Source organism: Schistocerca americana, unplaced genomic scaffold, assembly GCF_021461395.2.
Source record: "Schistocerca americana isolate TAMUIC-IGC-003095 unplaced genomic scaffold, iqSchAmer2.1 HiC_scaffold_638, whole genome shotgun sequence".
Classification (NCBI taxonomy): Eukaryota; Metazoa; Arthropoda; class Insecta; order Orthoptera; family Acrididae; genus Schistocerca; species Schistocerca americana.
Genome location: NW_025726388.1, coordinates 55328 through 78335, shown reverse-complemented (window position 1 = coordinate 78335; position 23008 = coordinate 55328). Strand labels below are relative to the sequence as shown.

Genomic DNA, 23008 nt, shown 5'->3' with positions numbered 1-23008 from the left:
AAGAAGCAAGTAATGTTCGCAGGTGAGTGAAACGGATACATCTTCCATGTAAGTTTGCAAACATAAAACATAAACGGAAAACCCAGTGGACACCACGTCCAAACGAATGGTCAGCTTCACCATCCATGTTGGGAGAATGTAAATCAAATTCCTGCTGAATTAACGGAGACGAAGGGCTAGGTTAAACAAGACATTTAACACACCAAGCATGAACATTCCCAATCAGTGACTACTGCAGACACCATGAGTGTCGACTTTGTTCCTTTTCTTCTTTTTCGTTGTTTCATTGTTTTCGTTGAACATATTTGGTTTTTTTTTTGTTTTTTATTTGTAATTTATTTATTGAGATTTTTATTTATGTTTGATAAGGTGGATGTATACGTGGCCGTGGAAGAAACCTTACTGAATTCGTTTACAGGGGTCGTGATTTGGAGTGCTAAGATATAATTTGCAAACTTTTGCCTATGTTTGACATCCTGCATTAGCAACTGTGCCTGTGTGGCGAGGTAGAATCTGTAGTCCAGGTATGAACGCCCCTCCTGGGCGCCAAGTAAGTAACATAGGGTGTGTCCAGCCAACCACGTCCAGGTGTTTGCCTTGGTTGTGGGGTAGTACGCGTCGTCGGGTTGGAGCACGGACGTAAGAGATGTGCCGTCGTGCCGTGCGGCAGATCAAAGCCATGGTCATTCTACACCATTCCCAAATAAGACTGTTCGCACCAAGCCACTAGACCACACCGGATAACGACGGCAGTGCTCTTTCCAGCGAACGCAGCAGCCACCCACGGTTAACTGACGACAACTGTAAAAAATCCACTCTCTCGCGTTATAGAACGGCGTGCTCCGGACGCATTTCGTGGAGACGGACGCCAGCAATGATGAGAGCAAAAGGTGCCTACAAATCCTGTCGTTGCACCACGCACTGTTCTACGACAATTCACCAAGCAGACGCTCACGCCTTGTTGTGCTGTTTCCTTTGCGGGCAATGAGTGCATCTGCCTTCGACACAGGAAACATTACACGTTTGGCAGCTGTGGGATTGGAACCCACGCCTCCGAAGAGAATGGTGCCTGAAACCAGCGCCTTAGACCGCTCGGCCACGCTACCTACACAACACGCGCGTCACAAGAGCTGCGTCCTACCCCACGAGAACACACCGCAACGGCACAAAAATGAGATGTAAAAAGTGGCAACGGTGGGATTCGAACCCACGCCTCCGAAGAGACTGGTGCCTAAAACCAGCGCCTTAGACCGCTCGGCCACGTTACCGTTGGAGCAGCAGCCGCAAAACGTTTCCTTTGTACTACAAAGATCACTTCGAAATGGAAGTATCTTGGCAATCGCCGTGCCATGTATTTCCACTGCTCTCCCACTGGAAGCGTCTCTTTAGGCCATCCACAGCAAGAAAAAGCCGTGCCCGCCGTGTGGCAGCGACGCCACTTGTCTGTAGCTGTCGCAGTTAAGGAGACAGCGTCAAGAGACGTTTTCGTGCCGTGACCAGGTTTCGAACCTGGGCTTTCCGTAACCACTAAAGTATCGTAGCTGTAACTGTCAGGCGGAGCTAGAATGCTCCATGTATCAAACATATGTGAGCTCAAGGAGGTTACACTTGAAGAAAAAGCGGCAGGTTAACGCGATCACAGCAAAGCCCCCGGCAGCTACGGGACTCGAAACCGCGCCTACAGAGAGACTGGTGCCTGAAACCAGCGCCTTAAAGCGCTCGGCCACGCTACATGCGCTGCTTGGTGCGCCAGTGTTCCTAGCATTTGTACAAACAGTGCACGCCACAGCTTCCTGTTCTGCTGGGACTGGCTGCTCATCCATCGCACTTCAAACAACTGCCCTTTTCGACTACAGAGAGCAGCGGACGTCTGCGCTCTGGGAGGCGACATTACGTGTTGGGGATGAAGTGGTAGGGCAAACTGCGGCCTGCGGAACACGACCGAAAAAGTCAAGAGAGTACTGTCATTTCGAGTACTCGTCATTGCAACGGCAGCAAGGCAAAACTTTCAAAATTGCCGTGACCAGGATTCGAACCTGGGTTATTGCGGCCACAACGCAATGTCCTAACCACTAGACGATCACGGCCACGGACGCGCCCGCGAAAGCAGCTGCCTGTAATGCAAGTGGCGATACACAGCAGAGCCTAGGCCAAGGTGTACGCCACAGCAGTGTGAGACACGGTCTCCATCACATGTATACGAGCAAATGAACGTGCCTGCGCTGTCAGGACACTAACTACAGTGGTTAGCTGCATTCACCTCCGTGGCAATGTCTTGCAGTCCCCCAAGCCTCTTGACTACAGGTATGTGGCTGGATAACAAGTGGATAGACGCTTCATCTCTCTCGCCGTCAGGTGTTGCCGTGAATCATACTTAACGTAGCTTTCTGCACGCGTCAGCGTAGCGTCAGTCGAGCAAAGTCGAGACAAGTCGCATAAGAGGAGCAACAAAAACGCGCGATTCCAGTACCGGGAATCGAACCCGGGCCTCCTGGGTGAGAGCCAGGTATCCTAGCCACTAGACCACACCGGATAACGACGGCAGTGCTCTTTCCAGCGAACGCAGCAGCCACCCACGGTTAACTGACGACAACTGTAAAAAATCCACTCTCTCGCGTTATAGAACGGCGTGCTCCGGACGCATTTCGTGGAGACGGACGCCAGCAATGATGAGAGCAAAAGGTGCCTACAAATCCTGTCGTTGCACCACGCACTGTTCTACGACAATTCACCAAGCAGACGCTCACGCCTTGTTGTGCTGTTTCCTTTGCGGGCAATGAGTGCATCTGCCTTCGACACAGGAAACATTACACGTTTGGCAGCTGTGGGATTGGAACCCACGCCTCCGAAGAGAATGGTGCCTGAAACCAGCGCCTTAGACCGCTCGGCCACGCTACCTACACAACACGCGCGTCACAAGAGCTGCGTCCTACCCCACGAGAACACACCGCAACGGCACAAAAATGAGATGTAAAAAGTGGCAACGGTGGGATTCGAACCCACGCCTCCGAAGAGACTGGTGCCTAAAACCAGCGCCTTAGACCGCTCGGCCACGTTACCGTTGGAGCAGCAGCCGCAAAACGTTTCCTTTGTACTACAAAGATCACTTCGAAATGGAAGTATCTTGGCAATCGCCGTGCCATGTATTTCCACTGCTCTCCCACTGGAAGCGTCTCTTTAGGCCATCCACAGCAAGAAAAAGCCGTGCCCGCCGTGTGGCAGCGACGCCACTTGTCTGTAGCTGTCGCAGTTAAGGAGACAGCGTCAAGAGACGTTTTCGTGCCGTGACCAGGTTTCGAACCTGGGCTTTCCGTAACCACTAAAGTATCGTAGCTGTAACTGTCAGGCGGAGCTAGAATGCTCCATGTATCAAACATATGTGAGCTCAAGGAGGTTACACTTGAAGAAAAAGCGGCAGGTTAACGCGATCACAGCAAAGCCCCCGGCAGCTACGGGACTCGAAACCGCGCCTACAGAGAGACTGGTGCCTGAAACCAGCGCCTTAAAGCGCTCGGCCACGCTACATGCGCTGCTTGGTGCGCCAGTGTTCCTAGCATTTGTACAAACAGTGCACGCCACAGCTTCCTGTTCTGCTGGGACTGGCTGCTCATCCATCGCACTTCAAACAACTGCCCTTTTCGACTACAGAGAGCAGCGGACGTCTGCGCTCTGGGAGGCGACATTACGTGTTGGGGATGAAGTGGTAGGGCAAACTGCGGCCTGCGGAACACGACCGAAAAAGTCAAGAGAGTACTGTCATTTCGAGTACTCGTCATTGCAACGGCAGCAAGGCAAAACTTTCAAAATTGCCGTGACCAGGATTCGAACCTGGGTTATTGCGGCCACAACGCAATGTCCTAACCACTAGACGATCACGGCCACGGACGCGCCCGCGAAAGCAGCTGCCTGTAATGCAAGTGGCGATACACAGCAGAGCCTAGGCCAAGGTGTACGCCACAGCAGTGTGAGACACGGTCTCCATCACATGTATACGAGCAAATGAACGTGCCTGCGCTGTCAGGACACTAACTACAGTGGTTAGCTGCATTCACCTCCGTGGCAATGTCTTGCAGTCCCCCAAGCCTCTTGACTACAGGTATGTGGCTGGATAACAAGTGGATAGACGCTTCATCTCTCTCGCCGTCAGGTGTTGCCGTGAATCATACTTAACGTAGCTTTCTGCACGCGTCAGCGTAGCGTCAGTCGAGCAAAGTCGAGACAAGTCGCATAAGAGGAGCAACAAAAACGCGCGATTCCAGTACCGGGAATCGAACCCGGGCCTCCTGGGTGAGAGCCAGGTATCCTAGCCACTAGACCACACCGGATAACGACGGCAGTGCTCTTTCCAGCGAACGCAGCAGCCACCCACGGTTAACTGACGACAACTGTAAAAAATCCACTCTCTCGCGTTATAGAACGGCGTGCTCCGGACGCATTTCGTGGAGACGGACGCCAGCAATGATGAGAGCAGAAGGTGCCTACAAATCCTGTCGTTGCACCACGCACTGTTCTACGACAATTCACCAAGCAGACGCTCACGCCTTGTTGTGCTGTTTTCTTTGCGGGCAATGAGTGCATCTGCCTTCGACACAGGAAACATTACACGTTTGGCAGCTGTGGGATTGGAACCCACGCCTCCGAAGAGAATGGTGCCTGAAACCAGCGCCTTAGACCGCTCGGCCACGCTACCTACACAACACGCGCGTCACAAGAGCTGCGTCCTACCCCACGAGAACACACCGCAACGGCACAAAAATGAGATGTAAAAAGTGGCAACGGTGGGATTCGAACCCACGCCTCCGAAGAGACTGGTGCCTAAAACCAGCGCCTTAGACCGCTCGGCCACGTTACCGTTGGAGCAGCAGCCGCAAAACGTTTCCTTTGTACTACAAAGATCACTTCGAAATGGAAGTATCTTGGCAATCGCCGTGCCATGTATTTCCACTGCTCTCCCACTGGAAGCGTCTCTTTAGGCCATCCACAGCAAGAAAAAGCCGTGCCCGCCGTGTGGCAGCGACGCCACTTGTCTGTAGCTGTCGCAGTTAAGGAGACAGCGTCAAGAGACGTTTTCGTGCCGTGACCAGGTTTCGAACCTGGGCTTTCCGTAACCACTAAAGTATCGTAGCTGTAACTGTCAGGCGGAGCTAGAATGCTCCATGTATCAAACATATGTGAGCTCAAGGAGGTTACACTTGAAGAAAAAGCGGCAGGTTAACGCGATCACAGCAAAGCCCCCGGCAGCTACGGGACTCGAAACCGCGCCTACAGAGAGACTGGTGCCTGAAACCAGCGCCTTAAAGCGCTCGGCCACGCTACATGCGCTGCTTGGTGCGCCAGTGTTCCTAGCATTTGTACAAACAGTGCACGCCACAGCTTCCTGTTCTGCTGGGACTGGCTGCTCATCCATCGCACTTCAAACAACTGCCCTTTTCGACTACAGAGAGCAGCGGACGTCTGCGCTCTGGGAGGCGACATTACGTGTTGGGGATGAAGTGGTAGGGCAAACTGCGGCCTGCGGAACACGACCGAAAAAGTCAAGAGAGTACTGTCATTTCGAGTACTCGTCATTGCAACGGCAGCAAGGCAAAACTTTCAAAATTGCCGTGACCAGGATTCGAACCTGGGTTATTGCGGCCACAACGCAATGTCCTAACCACTAGACGATCACGGCCACGGACGCGCCCGCGAAAGCAGCTGCCTGTAATGCAAGTGGCGATACACAGCAGAGCCTAGGCCAAGGTGTACGCCACAGCAGTGTGAGACACGGTCTCCATCACATGTATACGAGCAAATGAACGTGCCTGCGCTGTCAGGACACTAACTACAGTGGTTAGCTGCATTCACCTCCGTGGCAATGTCTTGCAGTCCCCCAAGCCTCTTGACTACAGGTATGTGGCTGGATAACAAGTGGATAGACGCTTCATCTCTCTCGCCGTCAGGTGTTGCCGTGAATCATACTTAACGTAGCTTTCTGCACGCGTCAGCGTAGCGTCAGTCGAGCAAAGTCGAGACAAGTCGCATAAGAGGAGCAACAAAAACGCGCGATTCCAGTACCGGGAATCGAACCCGGGCCTCCTGGGTGAGAGCCAGGTATCCTAGCCACTAGACCACACCGGATAACGACGGCAGTGCTCTTTCCAGCGAACGCAGCAGCCACCCACGGTTAACTGACGACAACTGTAAAAAATCCACTCTCTCGCGTTATAGAACGGCGTGCTCCGGACGCATTTCGTGGAGACGGACGCCAGCAATGATGAGAGCAGAAGGTGCCTACAAATCCTGTCGTTGCACCACGCACTGTTCTACGACAATTCACCAAGCAGACGCTCACGCCTTGTTGTGCTGTTTTCTTTGCGGGCAATGAGTGCATCTGCCTTCGACACAGGAAACATTACACGTTTGGCAGCTGTGGGATTGGAACCCACGCCTCCGAAGAGAATGGTGCCTGAAACCAGCGCCTTAGACCGCTCGGCCACGCTACCTACACAACACGCGCGTCACAAGAGCTGCGTCCTACCCCACGAGAACACACCGCAACGGCACAAAAATGAGATGTAAAAAGTGGCAACGGTGGGATTCGAACCCACGCCTCCGAAGAGACTGGTGCCTAAAACCAGCGCCTTAGACCGCTCGGCCACGTTACCGTTGGAGCAGCAGCCGCAAAACGTTTCCTTTGTACTACAAAGATCACTTCGAAATGGAAGTATCTTGGCAATCGCCGTGCCATGTATTTCCACTGCTCTCCCACTGGAAGCGTCTCTTTAGGCCATCCACAGCAAGAAAAAGCCGTGCCCGCCGTGTGGCAGCGACGCCACTTGTCTGTAGCTGTCGCAGTTAAGGAGACAGCGTCAAGAGACGTTTTCGTGCCGTGACCAGGTTTCGAACCTGGGCTTTCCGTAACCACTAAAGTATCGTAGCTGTAACTGTCAGGCGGAGCTAGAATGCTCCATGTATCAAACATATGTGAGCTCAAGGAGGTTACACTTGAAGAAAAAGCGGCAGGTTAACGCGATCACAGCAAAGCCCCCGGCAGCTACGGGACTCGAAACCGCGCCTACAGAGAGACTGGTGCCTGAAACCAGCGCCTTAAAGCGCTCGGCCACGCTACATGCGCTGCTTGGTGCGCCAGTGTTCCTAGCATTTGTACAAACAGTGCACGCCACAGCTTCCTGTTCTGCTGGGACTGGCTGCTCATCCATCGCACTTCAAACAACTGCCCTTTTCGACTACAGAGAGCAGCGGACGTCTGCGCTCTGGGAGGCGACATTACGTGTTGGGGATGAAGTGGTAGGGCAAACTGCGGCCTGCGGAACACGACCGAAAAAGTCAAGAGAGTACTGTCATTTCGAGTACTCGTCATTGCAACGGCAGCAAGGCAAAACTTTCAAAATTGCCGTGACCAGGATTCGAACCTGGGTTATTGCGGCCACAACGCAATGTCCTAACCACTAGACGATCACGGCCACGGACGCGCCCGCGAAAGCAGCTGCCTGTAATGCAAGTGGCGATACACAGCAGAGCCTAGGCCAAGGTGTACGCCACAGCAGTGTGAGACACGGTCTCCATCACATGTATACGAGCAAATGAACGTGCCTGCGCTGTCAGGACACTAACTACAGTGGTTAGCTGCATTCACCTCCGTGGCAATGTCTTGCAGTCCCCCAAGCCTCTTGACTACAGGTATGTGGCTGGATAACAAGTGGATAGACGCTTCATCTCTCTCGCCGTCAGGTGTTGCCGTGAATCATACTTAACGTAGCTTTCTGCACGCGTCAGCGTAGCGTCAGTCGAGCAAAGTCGAGACAAGTCGCATAAGAGGAGCAACAAAAACGCGCGATTCCAGTACCGGGAATCGAACCCGGGCCTCCTGGGTGAGAGCCAGGTATCCTAGCCACTAGACCACACCGGATAACGACGGCAGTGCTCTTTCCAGCGAACGCAGCAGCCACCCACGGTTAACTGACGACAACTGTAAAAAATCCACTCTCTCGCGTTATAGAACGGCGTGCTCCGGACGCATTTCGTGGAGACGGACGCCAGCAATGATGAGAGCAGAAGGTGCCTACAAATCCTGTCGTTGCACCACGCACTGTTCTACGACAATTCACCAAGCAGACGCTCACGCCTTGTTGTGCTGTTTCCTTTGCGGGCAATGAGTGCATCTGCCTTCGACACAGGAAACATTACACGTTTGGCAGCTGTGGGATTGGAACCCACGCCTCCGAAGAGAATGGTGCCTGAAACCAGCGCCTTAGACCGCTCGGCCACGCTACCTACACAACACGCGCGTCACAAGAGCTGCGTCCTACCCCACGAGAACACACCGCAACGGCACAAAAATGAGATGTAAAAAGTGGCAACGGTGGGATTCGAACCCACGCCTCCGAAGAGACTGGTGCCTAAAACCAGCGCCTTAGACCGCTCGGCCACGTTACCGTTGGAGCAGCAGCCGCAAAACGTTTCCTTTGTACTACAAAGATCACTTCGAAATGGAAGTATCTTGGCAATCGCCGTGCCATGTATTTCCACTGCTCTCCCACTGGAAGCGTCTCTTTAGGCCATCCACAGCAAGAAAAAGCCGTGCCCGCCGTGTGGCAGCGACGCCACTTGTCTGTAGCTGTCGCAGTTAAGGAGACAGCGTCAAGAGACGTTTTCGTGCCGTGACCAGGTTTCGAACCTGGGCTTTCCGTAACCACTAAAGTATCGTAGCTGTAACTGTCAGGCGGAGCTAGAATGCTCCATGTATCAAACATATGTGAGCTCAAGGAGGTTACACTTGAAGAAAAAGCGGCAGGTTAACGCGATCACAGCAAAGCCCCCGGCAGCTACGGGACTCGAAACCGCGCCTACAGAGAGACTGGTGCCTGAAACCAGCGCCTTAAAGCGCTCGGCCACGCTACATGCGCTGCTTGGTGCGCCAGTGTTCCTAGCATTTGTACAAACAGTGCACGCCACAGCTTCCTGTTCTGCTGGGACTGGCTGCTCATCCATCGCACTTCAAACAACTGCCCTTTTCGACTACAGAGAGCAGCGGACGTCTGCGCTCTGGGAGGCGACATTACGTGTTGGGGATGAAGTGGTAGGGCAAACTGCGGCCTGCGGAACACGACCGAAAAAGTCAAGAGAGTACTGTCATTTCGAGTACTCGTCATTGCAACGGCAGCAAGGCAAAACTTTCAAAATTGCCGTGACCAGGATTCGAACCTGGGTTATTGCGGCCACAACGCAATGTCCTAACCACTAGACGATCACGGCCACGGACGCGCCCGCGAAAGCAGCTGCCTGTAATGCAAGTGGCGATACACAGCAGAGCCTAGGCCAAGGTGTACGCCACAGCAGTGTGAGACACGGTCTCCATCACATGTATACGAGCAAATGAACGTGCCTGCGCTGTCAGGACACTAACTACAGTGGTTAGCTGCATTCACCTCCGTGGCAATGTCTTGCAGTCCCCCAAGCCTCTTGACTACAGGTATGTGGCTGGATAACAAGTGGATAGACGCTTCATCTCTCTCGCCGTCAGGTGTTGCCGTGAATCATACTTAACGTAGCTTTCTGCACGCGTCAGCGTAGCGTCAGTCGAGCAAAGTCGAGACAAGTCGCATAAGAGGAGCAACAAAAACGCGCGATTCCAGTACCGGGAATCGAACCCGGGCCTCCTGGGTGAGAGCCAGGTATCCTAGCCACTAGACCACACCGGATAACGACGGCAGTGCTCTTTCCAGCGAACGCAGCAGCCACCCACGGTTAACTGACGACAACTGTAAAAAATCCACTCTCTCGCGTTATAGAACGGCGTGCTCCGGACGCATTTCGTGGAGACGGACGCCAGCAATGATGAGAGCAGAAGGTGCCTACAAATCCTGTCGTTGCACCACGCACTGTTCTACGACAATTCACCAAGCAGACGCTCACGCCTTGTTGTGCTGTTTCCTTTGCGGGCAATGAGTGCATCTGCCTTCGACACAGGAAACATTACACGTTTGGCAGCTGTGGGATTGGAACCCACGCCTCCGAAGAGAATGGTGCCTGAAACCAGCGCCTTAGACCGCTCGGCCACGCTACCTACACAACACGCGCGTCACAAGAGCTGCGTCCTACCCCACGAGAACACACCGCAACGGCACAAAAATGAGATGTAAAAAGTGGCAACGGTGGGATTCGAACCCACGCCTCCGAAGAGACTGGTGCCTAAAACCAGCGCCTTAGACCGCTCGGCCACGTTACCGTTGGAGCAGCAGCCGCAAAACGTTTCCTTTGTACTACAAAGATCACTTCGAAATGGAAGTATCTTGGCAATCGCCGTGCCATGTATTTCCACTGCTCTCCCACTGGAAGCGTCTCTTTAGGCCATCCACAGCAAGAAAAAGCCGTGCCCGCCGTGTGGCAGCGACGCCACTTGTCTGTAGCTGTCGCAGTTAAGGAGACAGCGTCAAGAGACGTTTTCGTGCCGTGACCAGGTTTCGAACCTGGGCTTTCCGTAACCACTAAAGTATCGTAGCTGTAACTGTCAGGCGGAGCTAGAATGCTCCATGTATCAAACATATGTGAGCTCAAGGAGGTTACACTTGAAGAAAAAGCGGCAGGTTAACGCGATCACAGCAAAGCCCCCGGCAGCTACGGGACTCGAAACCGCGCCTACAGAGAGACTGGTGCCTGAAACCAGCGCCTTAAAGCGCTCGGCCACGCTACATGCGCTGCTTGGTGCGCCAGTGTTCCTAGCATTTGTACAAACAGTGCACGCCACAGCTTCCTGTTCTGCTGGGACTGGCTGCTCATCCATCGCACTTCAAACAACTGCCCTTTTCGACTACAGAGAGCAGCGGACGTCTGCGCTCTGGGAGGCGACATTACGTGTTGGGGATGAAGTGGTAGGGCAAACTGCGGCCTGCGGAACACGACCGAAAAAGTCAAGAGAGTACTGTCATTTCGAGTACTCGTCATTGCAACGGCAGCAAGGCAAAACTTTCAAAATTGCCGTGACCAGGATTCGAACCTGGGTTATTGCGGCCACAACGCAATGTCCTAACCACTAGACGATCACGGCCACGGACGCGCCCGCGAAAGCAGCTGCCTGTAATGCAAGTGGCGATACACAGCAGAGCCTAGGCCAAGGTGTACGCCACAGCAGTGTGAGACACGGTCTCCATCACATGTATACGAGCAAATGAACGTGCCTGCGCTGTCAGGACACTAACTACAGTGGTTAGCTGCATTCACCTCCGTGGCAATGTCTTGCAGTCCCCCAAGCCTCTTGACTACAGGTATGTGGCTGGATAACAAGTGGATAGACGCTTCATCTCTCTCGCCGTCAGGTGTTGCCGTGAATCATACTTAACGTAGCTTTCTGCACGCGTCAGCGTAGCGTCAGTCGAGCAAAGTCGAGACAAGTCGCATAAGAGGAGCAACAAAAACGCGCGATTCCAGTACCGGGAATCGAACCCGGGCCTCCTGGGTGAGAGCCAGGTATCCTAGCCACTAGACCACACCGGATAACGACGGCAGTGCTCTTTCCAGCGAACGCAGCAGCCACCCACGGTTAACTGACGACAACTGTAAAAAATCCACTCTCTCGCGTTATAGAACGGCGTGCTCCGGACGCATTTCGTGGAGACGGACGCCAGCAATGATGAGAGCAGAAGGTGCCTACAAATCCTGTCGTTGCACCACGCACTGTTCTACGACAATTCACCAAGCAGACGCTCACGCCTTGTTGTGCTGTTTCCTTTGCGGGCAATGAGTGCATCTGCCTTCGACACAGGAAACATTACACGTTTGGCAGCTGTGGGATTGGAACCCACGCCTCCGAAGAGAATGGTGCCTGAAACCAGCGCCTTAGACCGCTCGGCCACGCTACCTACACAACACGCGCGTCACAAGAGCTGCGTCCTACCCCACGAGAACACACCGCAACGGCACAAAAATGAGATGTAAAAAGTGGCAACGGTGGGATTCGAACCCACGCCTCCGAAGAGACTGGTGCCTAAAACCAGCGCCTTAGACCGCTCGGCCACGTTACCGTTGGAGCAGCAGCCGCAAAACGTTTCCTTTGTACTACAAAGATCACTTCGAAATGGAAGTATCTTGGCAATCGCCGTGCCATGTATTTCCACTGCTCTCCCACTGGAAGCGTCTCTTTAGGCCATCCACAGCAAGAAAAAGCCGTGCCCGCCGTGTGGCAGCGACGCCACTTGTCTGTAGCTGTCGCAGTTAAGGAGACAGCGTCAAGAGACGTTTTCGTGCCGTGACCAGGTTTCGAACCTGGGCTTTCCGTAACCACTAAAGTATCGTAGCTGTAACTGTCAGGCGGAGCTAGAATGCTCCATGTATCAAACATATGTGAGCTCAAGGAGGTTACACTTGAAGAAAAAGCGGCAGGTTAACGCGATCACAGCAAAGCCCCCGGCAGCTACGGGACTCGAAACCGCGCCTACAGAGAGACTGGTGCCTGAAACCAGCGCCTTAAAGCGCTCGGCCACGCTACATGCGCTGCTTGGTGCGCCAGTGTTCCTAGCATTTGTACAAACAGTGCACGCCACAGCTTCCTGTTCTGCTGGGACTGGCTGCTCATCCATCGCACTTCAAACAACTGCCCTTTTCGACTACAGAGAGCAGCGGACGTCTGCGCTCTGGGAGGCGACATTACGTGTTGGGGATGAAGTGGTAGGGCAAACTGCGGCCTGCGGAACACGACCGAAAAAGTCAAGAGAGTACTGTCATTTCGAGTACTCGTCATTGCAACGGCAGCAAGGCAAAACTTTCAAAATTGCCGTGACCAGGATTCGAACCTGGGTTATTGCGGCCACAACGCAATGTCCTAACCACTAGACGATCACGGCCACGGACGCGCCCGCGAAAGCAGCTGCCTGTAATGCAAGTGGCGATACACAGCAGAGCCTAGGCCAAGGTGTACGCCACAGCAGTGTGAGACACGGTCTCCATCACATGTATACGAGCAAATGAACGTGCCTGCGCTGTCAGGACACTAACTACAGTGGTTAGCTGCATTCACCTCCGTGGCAATGTCTTGCAGTCCCCCAAGCCTCTTGACTACAGGTATGTGGCTGGATAACAAGTGGATAGACGCTTCATCTCTCTCGCCGTCAGGTGTTGCCGTGAATCATACTTAACGTAGCTTTCTGCACGCGTCAGCGTAGCGTCAGTCGAGCAAAGTCGAGACAAGTCGCATAAGAGGAGCAACAAAAACGCGCGATTCCAGTACCGGGAATCGAACCCGGGCCTCCTGGGTGAGAGCCAGGTATCCTAGCCACTAGACCACACCGGATAACGACGGCAGTGCTCTTTCCAGCGAACGCAGCAGCCACCCACGGTTAACTGACGACAACTGTAAAAAATCCACTCTCTCGCGTTATAGAACGGCGTGCTCCGGACGCATTTCGTGGAGACGGACGCCAGCAATGATGAGAGCAGAAGGTGCCTACAAATCCTGTCGTTGCACCACGCACTGTTCTACGACAATTCACCAAGCAGACGCTCACGCCTTGTTGTGCTGTTTTCTTTGCGGGCAATGAGTGCATCTGCCTTCGACACAGGAAACATTACACGTTTGGCAGCTGTGGGATTGGAACCCACGCCTCCGAAGAGAATGGTGCCTGAAACCAGCGCCTTAGACCGCTCGGCCACGCTACCTACACAACACGCGCGTCACAAGAGCTGCGTCCTACCCCACGAGAACACACCGCAACGGCACAAAAATGAGATGTAAAAAGTGGCAACGGTGGGATTGGAACCCACGCCTCCGAAGAGACTGGTGCCTAAAACCAGCGCCTTAGACCGCTCGGCCACGTTACCGTTGGAGCAGCAGCCGCAAAACGTTTCCTTTGTACTACAAAGATCACTTCGAAATGGAAGTATCTTGGCAATCGCCGTGCCATGTATTTCCACTGCTCTCCCACTGGAAGCGTCTCTTTAGGCCATCCACAGCAAGAAAAAGCCGTGCCCGCCGTGTGGCAGCGACGCCACTTGTCTGTAGCTGTCGCAGTTAAGGAGACAGCGTCAAGAGACGTTTTCGTGCCGTGACCAGGTTTCGAACCTGGGCTTTCCGTAACCACTAAAGTATCGTAGCTGTAACTGTCAGGCGGAGCTAGAATGCTCCATGTATCAAACATATGTGAGCTCAAGGAGGTTACACTTGAAGAAAAAGCGGCAGGTTAACGCGATCACAGCAAAGCCCCCGGCAGCTACGGGACTCGAAACCGCGCCTACAGAGAGACTGGTGCCTGAAACCAGCGCCTTAAAGCGCTCGGCCACGCTACATGCGCTGCTTGGTGCGCCAGTGTTCCTAGCATTTGTACAAACAGTGCACGCCACAGCTTCCTGTTCTGCTGGGACTGGCTGCTCATCCATCGCACTTCAAACAACTGCCCTTTTCGACTACAGAGAGCAGCGGACGTCTGCGCTCTGGGAGGCGACATTACGTGTTGGGGATGAAGTGGTAGGGCAAACTGCGGCCTGCGGAACACGACCGAAAAAGTCAAGAGAGTACTGTCATTTCGAGTACTCGTCATTGCAACGGCAGCAAGGCAAAACTTTCAAAATTGCCGTGACCAGGATTCGAACCTGGGTTATTGCGGCCACAACGCAATGTCCTAACCACTAGACGATCACGGCCACGGACGCGCCCGCGAAAGCAGCTGCCTGTAATGCAAGTGGCGATACACAGCAGAGCCTAGGCCAAGGTGTACGCCACAGCAGTGTGAGACACGGTCTCCATCACATGTATACGAGCAAATGAACGTGCCTGCGCTGTCAGGACACTAACTACAGTGGTTAGCTGCATTCACCTCCGTGGCAATGTCTTGCAGTCCCCCAAGCCTCTTGACTACAGGTATGTGGCTGGATAACAAGTGGATAGACGCTTCATCTCTCTCGCCGTCAGGTGTTGCCGTGAATCATACTTAACGTAGCTTTCTGCAGGCGTCAGCGTAGCGTCAGTCGAGCAAAGTCGAGACAAGTCGCATAAGAGGAGCAACAAAAACGCGCGATTCCAGTACCGGGAATCGAACCCGGGCCTCCTGGGTGAGAGCCAGGTATCCTAGCCACTAGACCACACCGGATAACGACGGCAGTGCTCTTTCCAGCGAACGCAGCAGCCACCCACGGTTAACTGACGACAACTGTAAAAAATCCACTCTCTCGCGTTATAGAACGGCGTGCTCCGGACGCATTTCGTGGAGACGGACGCCAGCAATGATGAGAGCAGAAGGTGCCTACAAATCCTGTCGTTGCACCACGCACTGTTCTACGACAATTCACCAAGCAGACGCTCACGCCTTGTTGTGCTGTTTTCTTTGCGGGCAATGAGTGCATCTGCCTTCGACACAGGAAACATTACACGTTTGGCAGCTGTGGGATTGGAACCCACGCCTCCGAAGAGAATGGTGCCTGAAACCAGCGCCTTAGACCGCTCGGCCACGCTACCTACACAACACGCGCGTCACAAGAGCTGCGTCCTACCCCACGAGAACACACCGCAACGGCACAAAAATGAGATGTAAAAAGTGGCAACGGTGGGATTGGAACCCACGCCTCCGAAGAGACTGGTGCCTAAAACCAGCGCCTTAGACCGCTCGGCCACGTTACCGTTGGAGCAGCAGCCGCAAAACGTTTCCTTTGTACTACAAAGATCACTTCGAAATGGAAGTATCTTGGCAATCGCCGTGCCATGTATTTCCACTGCTCTCCCACTGGAAGCGTCTCTTTAGGCCATCCACAGCAAGAAAAAGCCGTGCCCGCCGTGTGGCAGCGACGCCACTTGTCTGTAGCTGTCGCAGTTAAGGAGACAGCGTCAAGAGACGTTTTCGTGCCGTGACCAGGTTTCGAACCTGGGCTTTCCGTAACCACTAAAGTATCGTAGCTGTAACTGTCAGGCGGAGCTAGAATGCTCCATGTATCAAACATATGTGAGCTCAAGGAGGTTACACTTGAAGAAAAAGCGGCAGGTTAACGCGATCACAGCAAAGCCCCCGGCAGCTACGGGACTCGAAACCGCGCCTACAGAGAGACTGGTGCCTGAAACCAGCGCCTTAAAGCGCTCGGCCACGCTACATGCGCTGCTTGGTGCGCCAGTGTTCCTAGCATTTGTACAAACAGTGCACGCCACAGCTTCCTGTTCTGCTGGGACTGGCTGCTCATCCATCGCACTTCAAACAACTGCCCTTTTCGACTACAGAGAGCAGCGGACGTCTGCGCTCTGGGAGGCGACATTACGTGTTGGGGATGAAGTGGTAGGGCAAACTGCGGCCTGCGGAACACGACCGAAAAAGTCAAGAGAGTACTGTCATTTCGAGTACTCGTCATTGCAACGGCAGCAAGGCAAAACTTTCAAAATTGCCGTGACCAGGATTCGAACCTGGGTTATTGCGGCCACAACGCAATGTCCTAACCACTAGACGATCACGGCCACGGACGCGCCCGCGAAAGCAGCTGCCTGTAATGCAAGTGGCGATACACAGCAGAGCCTAGGCCAAGGTGTACGCCACAGCAGTGTGAGACACGGTCTCCATCACATGTATACGAGCAAATGAACGTGCCTGCGCTGTCAGGACACTAACTACAGTGGTTAGCTGCATTCACCTCCGTGGCAATGTCTTGCAGTCCCCCAAGCCTCTTGACTACAGGTATGTGGCTGGATAACAAGTGGATAGACGCTTCATCTCTCTCGCCGTCAGGTGTTGCCGTGAATCATACTTAACGTAGCTTTCTGCAGGCGTCAGCGTAGCGTCAGTCGAGCAAAGTCGAGACAAGTCGCATAAGAGGAGCAACAAAAACGCGCGATTCCAGTACCGGGAATCGAACCCGGGCCTCCTGGGTGAGAGCCAGGTATCCTAGCCACTAGACCACACCGGATAACGACGGCAGTGCTCTTTCCAGCGAACGCAGCAGCCACCCACGGTTAACTGACGACAACTGTAAAAAATCCACTCTCTCGCGTTATAGAACGGCGTGCTCCGGACGCATTTCGTGGAGACGGACGCCAGCAATGATGAGAGCAGAAGGTGCCTACAAATCCTGTCGTTGCACCACGCACTGTTCTACGACAATTCACCAAGCAGACGCTCACGCCTTGTTGTGCTGTTTTCTTTGCGGGCAATGAGTGCATCTGCCTTCGACACAGGAAACATTACACGTTTGGCAGCTGTGGGATTGGAACCCACGCCTCCGAAGAGAATGGTGCCTGAAACCAGCGCCTTAGACCGCTCGGCCACGCTACCTACACAACACGCGCGTCACAAGAGCTGCGTCCTACCCCACGAGAACACACCGCAACGGCACAAAAATGAGATGTAAAAAGTGGCAACGGTGGGATTGGAACCCACGCCTCCGAAGAGACTGGTGCCTAAAACCAGCGCCTTAGACCGCTCGGCCACGTTACCGTTGGAGCAGCAGCCGCAAAACGTTTCCTTTGTACTACAAAGATCACTTCGAAATGGAAGTATCTTGGCAATCGCCGTGCCATGTATTTCCACTGCTCTCCCACTGGAAGCGTCTCTTTAGGCCATCCACAGCAAGAAAAAGCCGTGCCCGCCGTGTGGCAGCGACGCCACTTGTCTGTAGCTGTCGCAGTTAAGGAGACAGCGTCAAGAGACGTTTTCGTGCCGTGACCAGGTTTCGAACCTGGGCTTTCCGTAACCACTAAAGTATCGTAGCTGTAACTGTCAGGCGGAGCTAGAATGCTCCATGTATCAAACATATGTGAGCTCAAGGAGGTTACACTTGAAGAAAAAGCGGCAGGTTAACGCGATCACAGCAAAGCCCCCGGCAGCTACGGGACTCGAAACCGCGCCTACAGAGAGACTGGTGCCTGAAACCAGCGCCTTAAAGCGCTCGGCCACGCTACATGCGCTGCTTGGTGCGCCAGTGTTCCTAGCATTTGTACAAACAGTGCACGCCACAGCTTCCTGTTCTGCTGGGACTGGCTGCTCATCCATCGCACTTCAAACAACTGCCCTTTTCGACTACAGAGAGCAGCGGACGTCTGCGCTCTGGGAGGCGACATTACGTGTTGGGGATGAAGTGGTAGGGCAAACTGCGGCCTGCGGAACACGACCGAAAAAGTCAAGAGAGTACTGTCATTTCGAGTACTCGTCATTGCAACGGCAGCAAGGCAAAACTTTCAAAATTGCCGTGACCAGGATTCGAACCTGGGTTATTGCGGCCACAACGCAATGTCCTAACCACTAGACGATCACGGCCACGGACGCGCCCGCGAAAGCAGCTGCCTGTAATGCAAGTGGCGATACACAGCAGAGCCTAGGCCAAGGTGTACGCCACAGCAGTGTGAGACACGGTCTCCATCACATGTATACGAGCAAATGAACGTGCCTGCGCTGTCAGGACACTAACTACAGTGGTTAGCTGCATTCACCTCCGTGGCAATGTCTTGCAGTCCCCCAAGCCTCTTGACTACAGGTATGTGGCTGGATAACAAGTGGATAGACGCTTCATCTCTCTCGCCGTCAGGTGTTGCCGTGAATCATACTTAACGTAGCTTTCTGCACGCGTCAGCGTAGCGTCAGTCGAGCAAAGTCGAGACAAGTCGCATAAGAGGAGCAACAAAAACGCGCGATTCCAGTACCGGGAATCGAACCCGGGCCTCCTGGGTGAGAGCCAGGTATCCTAGCCACTAGACCACACCGGATAACGACGGCAGTGCTCTTTCCAGCGAACGCAGCAGCCACCCACGGTTAACTGACGACAACTGTAAAAAATCCACTCTCTCGCGTTATAGAACGGCGTGCTCCGGACGCATTTCGTGGAGACGGACGCCAGCAATGATGAGAGCAGAAGGTGCCTACAAATCCTGTCGTTGCACCACGCACTGTTCTACGACAATTCACCAAGCAGACGCTCACGCCTTGTTGTGCTGTTTTCTTTGCGGGCAATGAGTGCATCTGCCTTCGACACAGGAAACATTACACGTTTGGCAGCTGTGGGATTGGAACCCACGCCTCCGAAGAGAATGGTGCCTGAAACCAGCGCCTTAGACCGCTCGGCCACGCTACCTACACAACACGCGCGTCACAAGAGCTGCGTCCTACCCCACGAGAACACACCGCAACGGCACAAAAATGAGATGTAAAAAGTGGCAACGGTGGGATTCGAACCCACGCCTCCGAAGAGACTGGTGCCTAAAACCAGCGCCTTAGACCGCTCGGCCACGTTACCGTTGGAGCAGCAGCCGCAAAACGTTTCCTTTGTACTACAAAGATCACTTCGAAATGGAAGTATCTTGGCAATCGCCGTGCCATGTATTTCCACTGCTCTCCCACTGGAAGCGTCTCTTTAGGCCATCCACAGCAAGAAAAAGCCGTGCCCGCCGTGTGGCAGCGACGCCACTTGTCTGTAGCTGTCGCAGTTAAGGAGACAGCGTCAAGAGACGTTTTCGTGCCGTGACCAGGTTTCGAACCTGGGCTTTCCGTAACCACTAAAGTATCGTAGCTGTAACTGTCAGGCGGAGCTAGAATGCTCCATGTATCAAACATATGTGAGCTCAAGGAGGTTACACTTGAAGAAAAAGCGGCAGGTTAACGCGATCACAGCAAAGCCCCCGGCAGCTACGGGACTCGAAACCGCGCCTACAGAGAGACTGGTGCCTGAAACCAGCGCCTTAAAGCGCTCGGCCACGCTACATGCGCTGCTTGGTGCGCCAGTGTTCCTAGCATTTGTACAAACAGTGCACGCCACAGCTTCCTGTTCTGCTGGGACTGGCTGCTCATCCATCGCACTTCAAACAACTGCCCTTTTCGACTACAGAGAGCAGCGGACGTCTGCGCTCTGGGAGGCGACATTACGTGTTGGGGATGAAGTGGTAGGGCAAACTGCGGCCTGCGGAACACGACCGAAAAAGTCAAGAGAGTACTGTCATTTCGAGTACTCGTCATTGCAACGGCAGCAAGGCAAAACTTTCAAAATTGCCGTGACCAGGATTCGAACCTGGGTTATTGCGGCCACAACGCAATGTCCTAACCACTAGACGATCACGGCCACGGACGCGCCCGCGAAAGCAGCTGCCTGTAATGCAAGTGGCGATACACAGCAGAGCCTAGGCCAAGGTGTACGCCACAGCAGTGTGAGACACGGTCTCCATCACATGTATACGAGCAAATGAACGTGCCTGCGCTGTCAGGACACTAACTACAGTGGTTAGCTGCATTCACCTCCGTGGCAATGTCTTGCAGTCCCCCAAGCCTCTTGACTACAGGTATGTGGCTGGATAACAAGTGGATAGACGCTTCATCTCTCTCGCCGTCAGGTGTTGCCGTGAATCATACTTAACGTAGCTTTCTGCACGCGTCAGCGTAGCGTCAGTCGAGCAAAGTCGAGACAAGTCGCATAAGAGGAGCAACAAAAACGCGCGATTCCAGTACCGGGAATCGAACCCGGGCCTCCTGGGTGAGAGCCAGGTATCCTAGCCACTAGACCACACCGGATAACGACGGCAGTGCTCTTTCCAGCGAACGCAGCAGCCACCCACGGTTAACTGACGACAACTGTAAAAAATCCACTCTCTCGCGTTATAGAACGGCGTGCTCCGGACGCATTTCGTGGAGACGGACGCCAGCAATGATGAGAGCAGAAGGTGCCTACAAATCCTGTCGTTGCACCACGCACTGTTCTACGACAATTCACCAAGCAGACGCTCACGCCTTGTTGTGCTGTTTTCTTTGCGGGCAATGAGTGCATCTGCCTTCGACACAGGAAACATTACACGTTTGGCAGCTGTGGGATTGGAACCCACGCCTCCGAAGAGAATGGTGCCTGAAACCAGCGCCTTAGACCGCTCGGCCACGCTACCTACACAACACGCGCGTCACAAGAGCTGCGTCCTACCCCACGAGAACACACCGCAACGGCACAAAAATGAGATGTAAAAAGTGGCAACGGTGGGATTCGAACCCACGCCTCCGAAGAGACTGGTGCCTAAAACCAGCGCCTTAGACCGCTCGGCCACGTTACCGTTGGAGCAGCAGCCGCAAAACGTTTCCTTTGTACTACAAAGATCACTTCGAAATGGAAGTATCTTGGCAATCGCCGTGCCATGTATTTCCACTGCTCTCCCACTGGAAGCGTCTCTTTAGGCCATCCACAGCAAGAAAAAGCCGTGCCCGCCGTGTGGCAGCGACGCCACTTGTCTGTAGCTGTCGCAGTTAAGGAGACAGCGTCAAGAGACGTTTTCGTGCCGTGACCAGGTTTCGAACCTGGGCTTTCCGTAACCACTAAAGTATCGTAGCTGTAACTGTCAGGCGGAGCTAGAATGCTCCATGTATCAAACATATGTGAGCTCAAGGAGGTTACACTTGAAGAAAAAGCGGCAGGTTAACGCGATCACAGCAAAGCCCCCGGCAGCTACGGGACTCGAAACCGCGCCTACAGAGAGACTGGTGCCTGAAACCAGCGCCTTAAAGCGCTCGGCCACGCTACATGCGCTGCTTGGTGCGCCAGTGTTCCTAGCATTTGTACAAACAGTGCACGCCACAGCTTCCTGTTCTGCTGGGACTGGCTGCTCATCCATCGCACTTCAAACAACTGCCCTTTTCGACTACAGAGAGCAGCGGACGTCTGCGCTCTGGGAGGCGACATTACGTGTTGGGGATGAAGTGGTAGGGCAAACTGCGGCCTGCGGAACACGACCGAAAAAGTCAAGAGAGTACTGTCATTTCGAGTACTCGTCATTGCAACGGCAGCAAGGCAAAACTTTCAAAATTGCCGTGACCAGGATTCGAACCTGGGTTATTGCGGCCACAACGCAATGTCCTAACCACTAGACGATCACGGCCACGGACGCGCCCGCGAAAGCAGCTGCCTGTAATGCAAGTGGCGATACACAGCAGAGCCTAGGCCAAGGTGTACGCCACAGCAGTGTGAGACACGGTCTCCATCACATGTATACGAGCAAATGAACGTGCCTGCGCTGTCAGGACACTAACTACAGTGGTTAGCTGCATTCACCTCCGTGGCAATGTCTTGCAGTCCCCCAAGCCTCTTGACTACAGGTATGTGGCTGGATAACAAGTGGATAGACGCTTCATCTCTCTCGCCGTCAGGTGTTGCCGTGAATCATACTTAACGTAGCTTTCTGCAGGCGTCAGCGTAGCGTCAGTCGAGCAAAGTCGAGACAAGTCGCATAAGAGGAGCAACAAAAACGCGCGATTCCAGTACCGGGAAGCGAACCCGGGCCTCCTGGGTGAGAGCCAGGTATCCTAGCCACTAGACCACACCGGATAACGACGGCAGTGCTCTTTCCAGCGAACGCAGCAGCCACCCACGGTTAACTGACGACAACTGTAAAAAATCCACTCTCTCGCGTTATAGAACGGCGTGCTCCGGACGCATTTCGTGGAGACGGACGCCAGCAATGATGAGAGCAGAAGGTGCCTACAAATCCTGTCGTTGCACCACGCACTGTTCTACGACAATTCACCAAGCAGACGCTCACGCCTTGTTGTGCTGTTTTCTTTGCGGGCAATGAGTGCATCTGCCTTCGACACAGGAAACATTACACGTTTGGCAGCTGTGGGATTGGAACCCACGCCTCCGAAGAGAATGGTGCCTGAAACCAGCGCCTTAGACCGCTCGGCCACGCTACCTACACAACACGCGCGTCACAAGAGCTGCGTCCTACCCCACGAGAACACACCGCAACGGCACAAAAATGAGATGTAAAAAGTGGCAACGGTGGGATTGGAACCCACGCCTCCGAAGAGACTGGTGCCTAAAACCAGCGCCTTAGACCGCTCGGCCACGTTACCGTTGGAGCAGCAGCCGCAAAACGTTTCCTTTGTACTACAAAGATCACTTCGAAATGGAAGTATCTTGGCAATCGCCGTGCCATGTATTTCCACTGCTCTCCCACTGGAAGCGTCTCTTTAGGCCATCCACAGCAAGAAAAAGCCGTGCCCGCCGTGTGGCAGCGACGCCACTTGTCTGTAGCTGTCGCAGTTAAGGAGACAGCGTCAAGAGACGTTTTCGTGCCGTGACCAGGTTT

General features: G+C 53.8%; 37 non-coding genes across 37 annotated transcripts; all 37 read right to left on the bottom strand.

Annotated features, from left to right (window-relative positions):
- Positions 1 to 1186: 1186 nt before the first annotated feature.
- Positions 1187 to 1268, bottom strand: Trnal-uag. Its single transcript has one exon. It is a non-coding gene; the product is annotated as a tRNA-Leu (tRNA).
- Positions 1269 to 2015: 747 nt separating this feature from the next.
- Positions 2016 to 2087, bottom strand: Trnah-gug. Its single transcript has one exon. It is a non-coding gene; the product is annotated as a tRNA-His (tRNA).
- Positions 2088 to 2461: 374 nt separating this feature from the next.
- Positions 2462 to 2533, bottom strand: Trnae-cuc. The gene has a single exon. It is a non-coding gene; the product is annotated as a tRNA-Glu (tRNA).
- A 445-nt stretch (positions 2534 to 2978) lies between these two features.
- On the bottom strand, positions 2979 to 3060 carry Trnal-uag. Its single transcript has one exon. It is a non-coding gene; the product is annotated as a tRNA-Leu (tRNA).
- Positions 3061 to 3807: 747 nt separating this feature from the next.
- On the bottom strand, positions 3808 to 3879 carry Trnah-gug. The gene has a single exon. It is a non-coding gene; the product is annotated as a tRNA-His (tRNA).
- A 374-nt stretch (positions 3880 to 4253) lies between these two features.
- On the bottom strand, positions 4254 to 4325 carry Trnae-cuc. The gene has a single exon. It is a non-coding gene; the product is annotated as a tRNA-Glu (tRNA).
- Positions 4326 to 4770: 445 nt separating this feature from the next.
- Positions 4771 to 4852, bottom strand: Trnal-uag. Its single transcript has one exon. It is a non-coding gene; the product is annotated as a tRNA-Leu (tRNA).
- Positions 4853 to 5599: 747 nt separating this feature from the next.
- Positions 5600 to 5671, bottom strand: Trnah-gug. The gene has a single exon. It is a non-coding gene; the product is annotated as a tRNA-His (tRNA).
- A 374-nt stretch (positions 5672 to 6045) lies between these two features.
- On the bottom strand, positions 6046 to 6117 carry Trnae-cuc. The gene has a single exon. It is a non-coding gene; the product is annotated as a tRNA-Glu (tRNA).
- Positions 6118 to 6562: 445 nt separating this feature from the next.
- On the bottom strand, positions 6563 to 6644 carry Trnal-uag. The gene has a single exon. It is a non-coding gene; the product is annotated as a tRNA-Leu (tRNA).
- A 747-nt stretch (positions 6645 to 7391) lies between these two features.
- Trnah-gug lies at positions 7392 to 7463 on the bottom strand. The gene has a single exon. It is a non-coding gene; the product is annotated as a tRNA-His (tRNA).
- Positions 7464 to 7837: 374 nt separating this feature from the next.
- Positions 7838 to 7909, bottom strand: Trnae-cuc. The gene has a single exon. It is a non-coding gene; the product is annotated as a tRNA-Glu (tRNA).
- Positions 7910 to 8354: 445 nt separating this feature from the next.
- Trnal-uag lies at positions 8355 to 8436 on the bottom strand. The gene has a single exon. It is a non-coding gene; the product is annotated as a tRNA-Leu (tRNA).
- A 747-nt stretch (positions 8437 to 9183) lies between these two features.
- Positions 9184 to 9255, bottom strand: Trnah-gug. Its single transcript has one exon. It is a non-coding gene; the product is annotated as a tRNA-His (tRNA).
- A 374-nt stretch (positions 9256 to 9629) lies between these two features.
- Trnae-cuc lies at positions 9630 to 9701 on the bottom strand. Its single transcript has one exon. It is a non-coding gene; the product is annotated as a tRNA-Glu (tRNA).
- A 445-nt stretch (positions 9702 to 10146) lies between these two features.
- Positions 10147 to 10228, bottom strand: Trnal-uag. The gene has a single exon. It is a non-coding gene; the product is annotated as a tRNA-Leu (tRNA).
- A 747-nt stretch (positions 10229 to 10975) lies between these two features.
- On the bottom strand, positions 10976 to 11047 carry Trnah-gug. The gene has a single exon. It is a non-coding gene; the product is annotated as a tRNA-His (tRNA).
- A 374-nt stretch (positions 11048 to 11421) lies between these two features.
- Positions 11422 to 11493, bottom strand: Trnae-cuc. Its single transcript has one exon. It is a non-coding gene; the product is annotated as a tRNA-Glu (tRNA).
- Positions 11494 to 11938: 445 nt separating this feature from the next.
- On the bottom strand, positions 11939 to 12020 carry Trnal-uag. The gene has a single exon. It is a non-coding gene; the product is annotated as a tRNA-Leu (tRNA).
- A 747-nt stretch (positions 12021 to 12767) lies between these two features.
- Trnah-gug lies at positions 12768 to 12839 on the bottom strand. Its single transcript has one exon. It is a non-coding gene; the product is annotated as a tRNA-His (tRNA).
- Positions 12840 to 13213: 374 nt separating this feature from the next.
- Positions 13214 to 13285, bottom strand: Trnae-cuc. The gene has a single exon. It is a non-coding gene; the product is annotated as a tRNA-Glu (tRNA).
- Positions 13286 to 13730: 445 nt separating this feature from the next.
- Positions 13731 to 13812, bottom strand: Trnal-uag. Its single transcript has one exon. It is a non-coding gene; the product is annotated as a tRNA-Leu (tRNA).
- A 747-nt stretch (positions 13813 to 14559) lies between these two features.
- Positions 14560 to 14631, bottom strand: Trnah-gug. The gene has a single exon. It is a non-coding gene; the product is annotated as a tRNA-His (tRNA).
- A 374-nt stretch (positions 14632 to 15005) lies between these two features.
- Trnae-cuc lies at positions 15006 to 15077 on the bottom strand. The gene has a single exon. It is a non-coding gene; the product is annotated as a tRNA-Glu (tRNA).
- Positions 15078 to 15522: 445 nt separating this feature from the next.
- Positions 15523 to 15604, bottom strand: Trnal-uag. Its single transcript has one exon. It is a non-coding gene; the product is annotated as a tRNA-Leu (tRNA).
- Positions 15605 to 16351: 747 nt separating this feature from the next.
- On the bottom strand, positions 16352 to 16423 carry Trnah-gug. Its single transcript has one exon. It is a non-coding gene; the product is annotated as a tRNA-His (tRNA).
- A 374-nt stretch (positions 16424 to 16797) lies between these two features.
- On the bottom strand, positions 16798 to 16869 carry Trnae-cuc. Its single transcript has one exon. It is a non-coding gene; the product is annotated as a tRNA-Glu (tRNA).
- Positions 16870 to 17314: 445 nt separating this feature from the next.
- On the bottom strand, positions 17315 to 17396 carry Trnal-uag. The gene has a single exon. It is a non-coding gene; the product is annotated as a tRNA-Leu (tRNA).
- Positions 17397 to 18143: 747 nt separating this feature from the next.
- On the bottom strand, positions 18144 to 18215 carry Trnah-gug. Its single transcript has one exon. It is a non-coding gene; the product is annotated as a tRNA-His (tRNA).
- Positions 18216 to 18589: 374 nt separating this feature from the next.
- Positions 18590 to 18661, bottom strand: Trnae-cuc. The gene has a single exon. It is a non-coding gene; the product is annotated as a tRNA-Glu (tRNA).
- A 445-nt stretch (positions 18662 to 19106) lies between these two features.
- Positions 19107 to 19188, bottom strand: Trnal-uag. The gene has a single exon. It is a non-coding gene; the product is annotated as a tRNA-Leu (tRNA).
- Positions 19189 to 19935: 747 nt separating this feature from the next.
- Positions 19936 to 20007, bottom strand: Trnah-gug. The gene has a single exon. It is a non-coding gene; the product is annotated as a tRNA-His (tRNA).
- Positions 20008 to 20381: 374 nt separating this feature from the next.
- Positions 20382 to 20453, bottom strand: Trnae-cuc. The gene has a single exon. It is a non-coding gene; the product is annotated as a tRNA-Glu (tRNA).
- A 445-nt stretch (positions 20454 to 20898) lies between these two features.
- Trnal-uag lies at positions 20899 to 20980 on the bottom strand. The gene has a single exon. It is a non-coding gene; the product is annotated as a tRNA-Leu (tRNA).
- A 747-nt stretch (positions 20981 to 21727) lies between these two features.
- Trnah-gug lies at positions 21728 to 21799 on the bottom strand. The gene has a single exon. It is a non-coding gene; the product is annotated as a tRNA-His (tRNA).
- Positions 21800 to 22173: 374 nt separating this feature from the next.
- On the bottom strand, positions 22174 to 22245 carry Trnae-cuc. The gene has a single exon. It is a non-coding gene; the product is annotated as a tRNA-Glu (tRNA).
- Positions 22246 to 22690: 445 nt separating this feature from the next.
- Positions 22691 to 22772, bottom strand: Trnal-uag. Its single transcript has one exon. It is a non-coding gene; the product is annotated as a tRNA-Leu (tRNA).
- Positions 22773 to 23008: the final 236 nt, after the last annotated feature.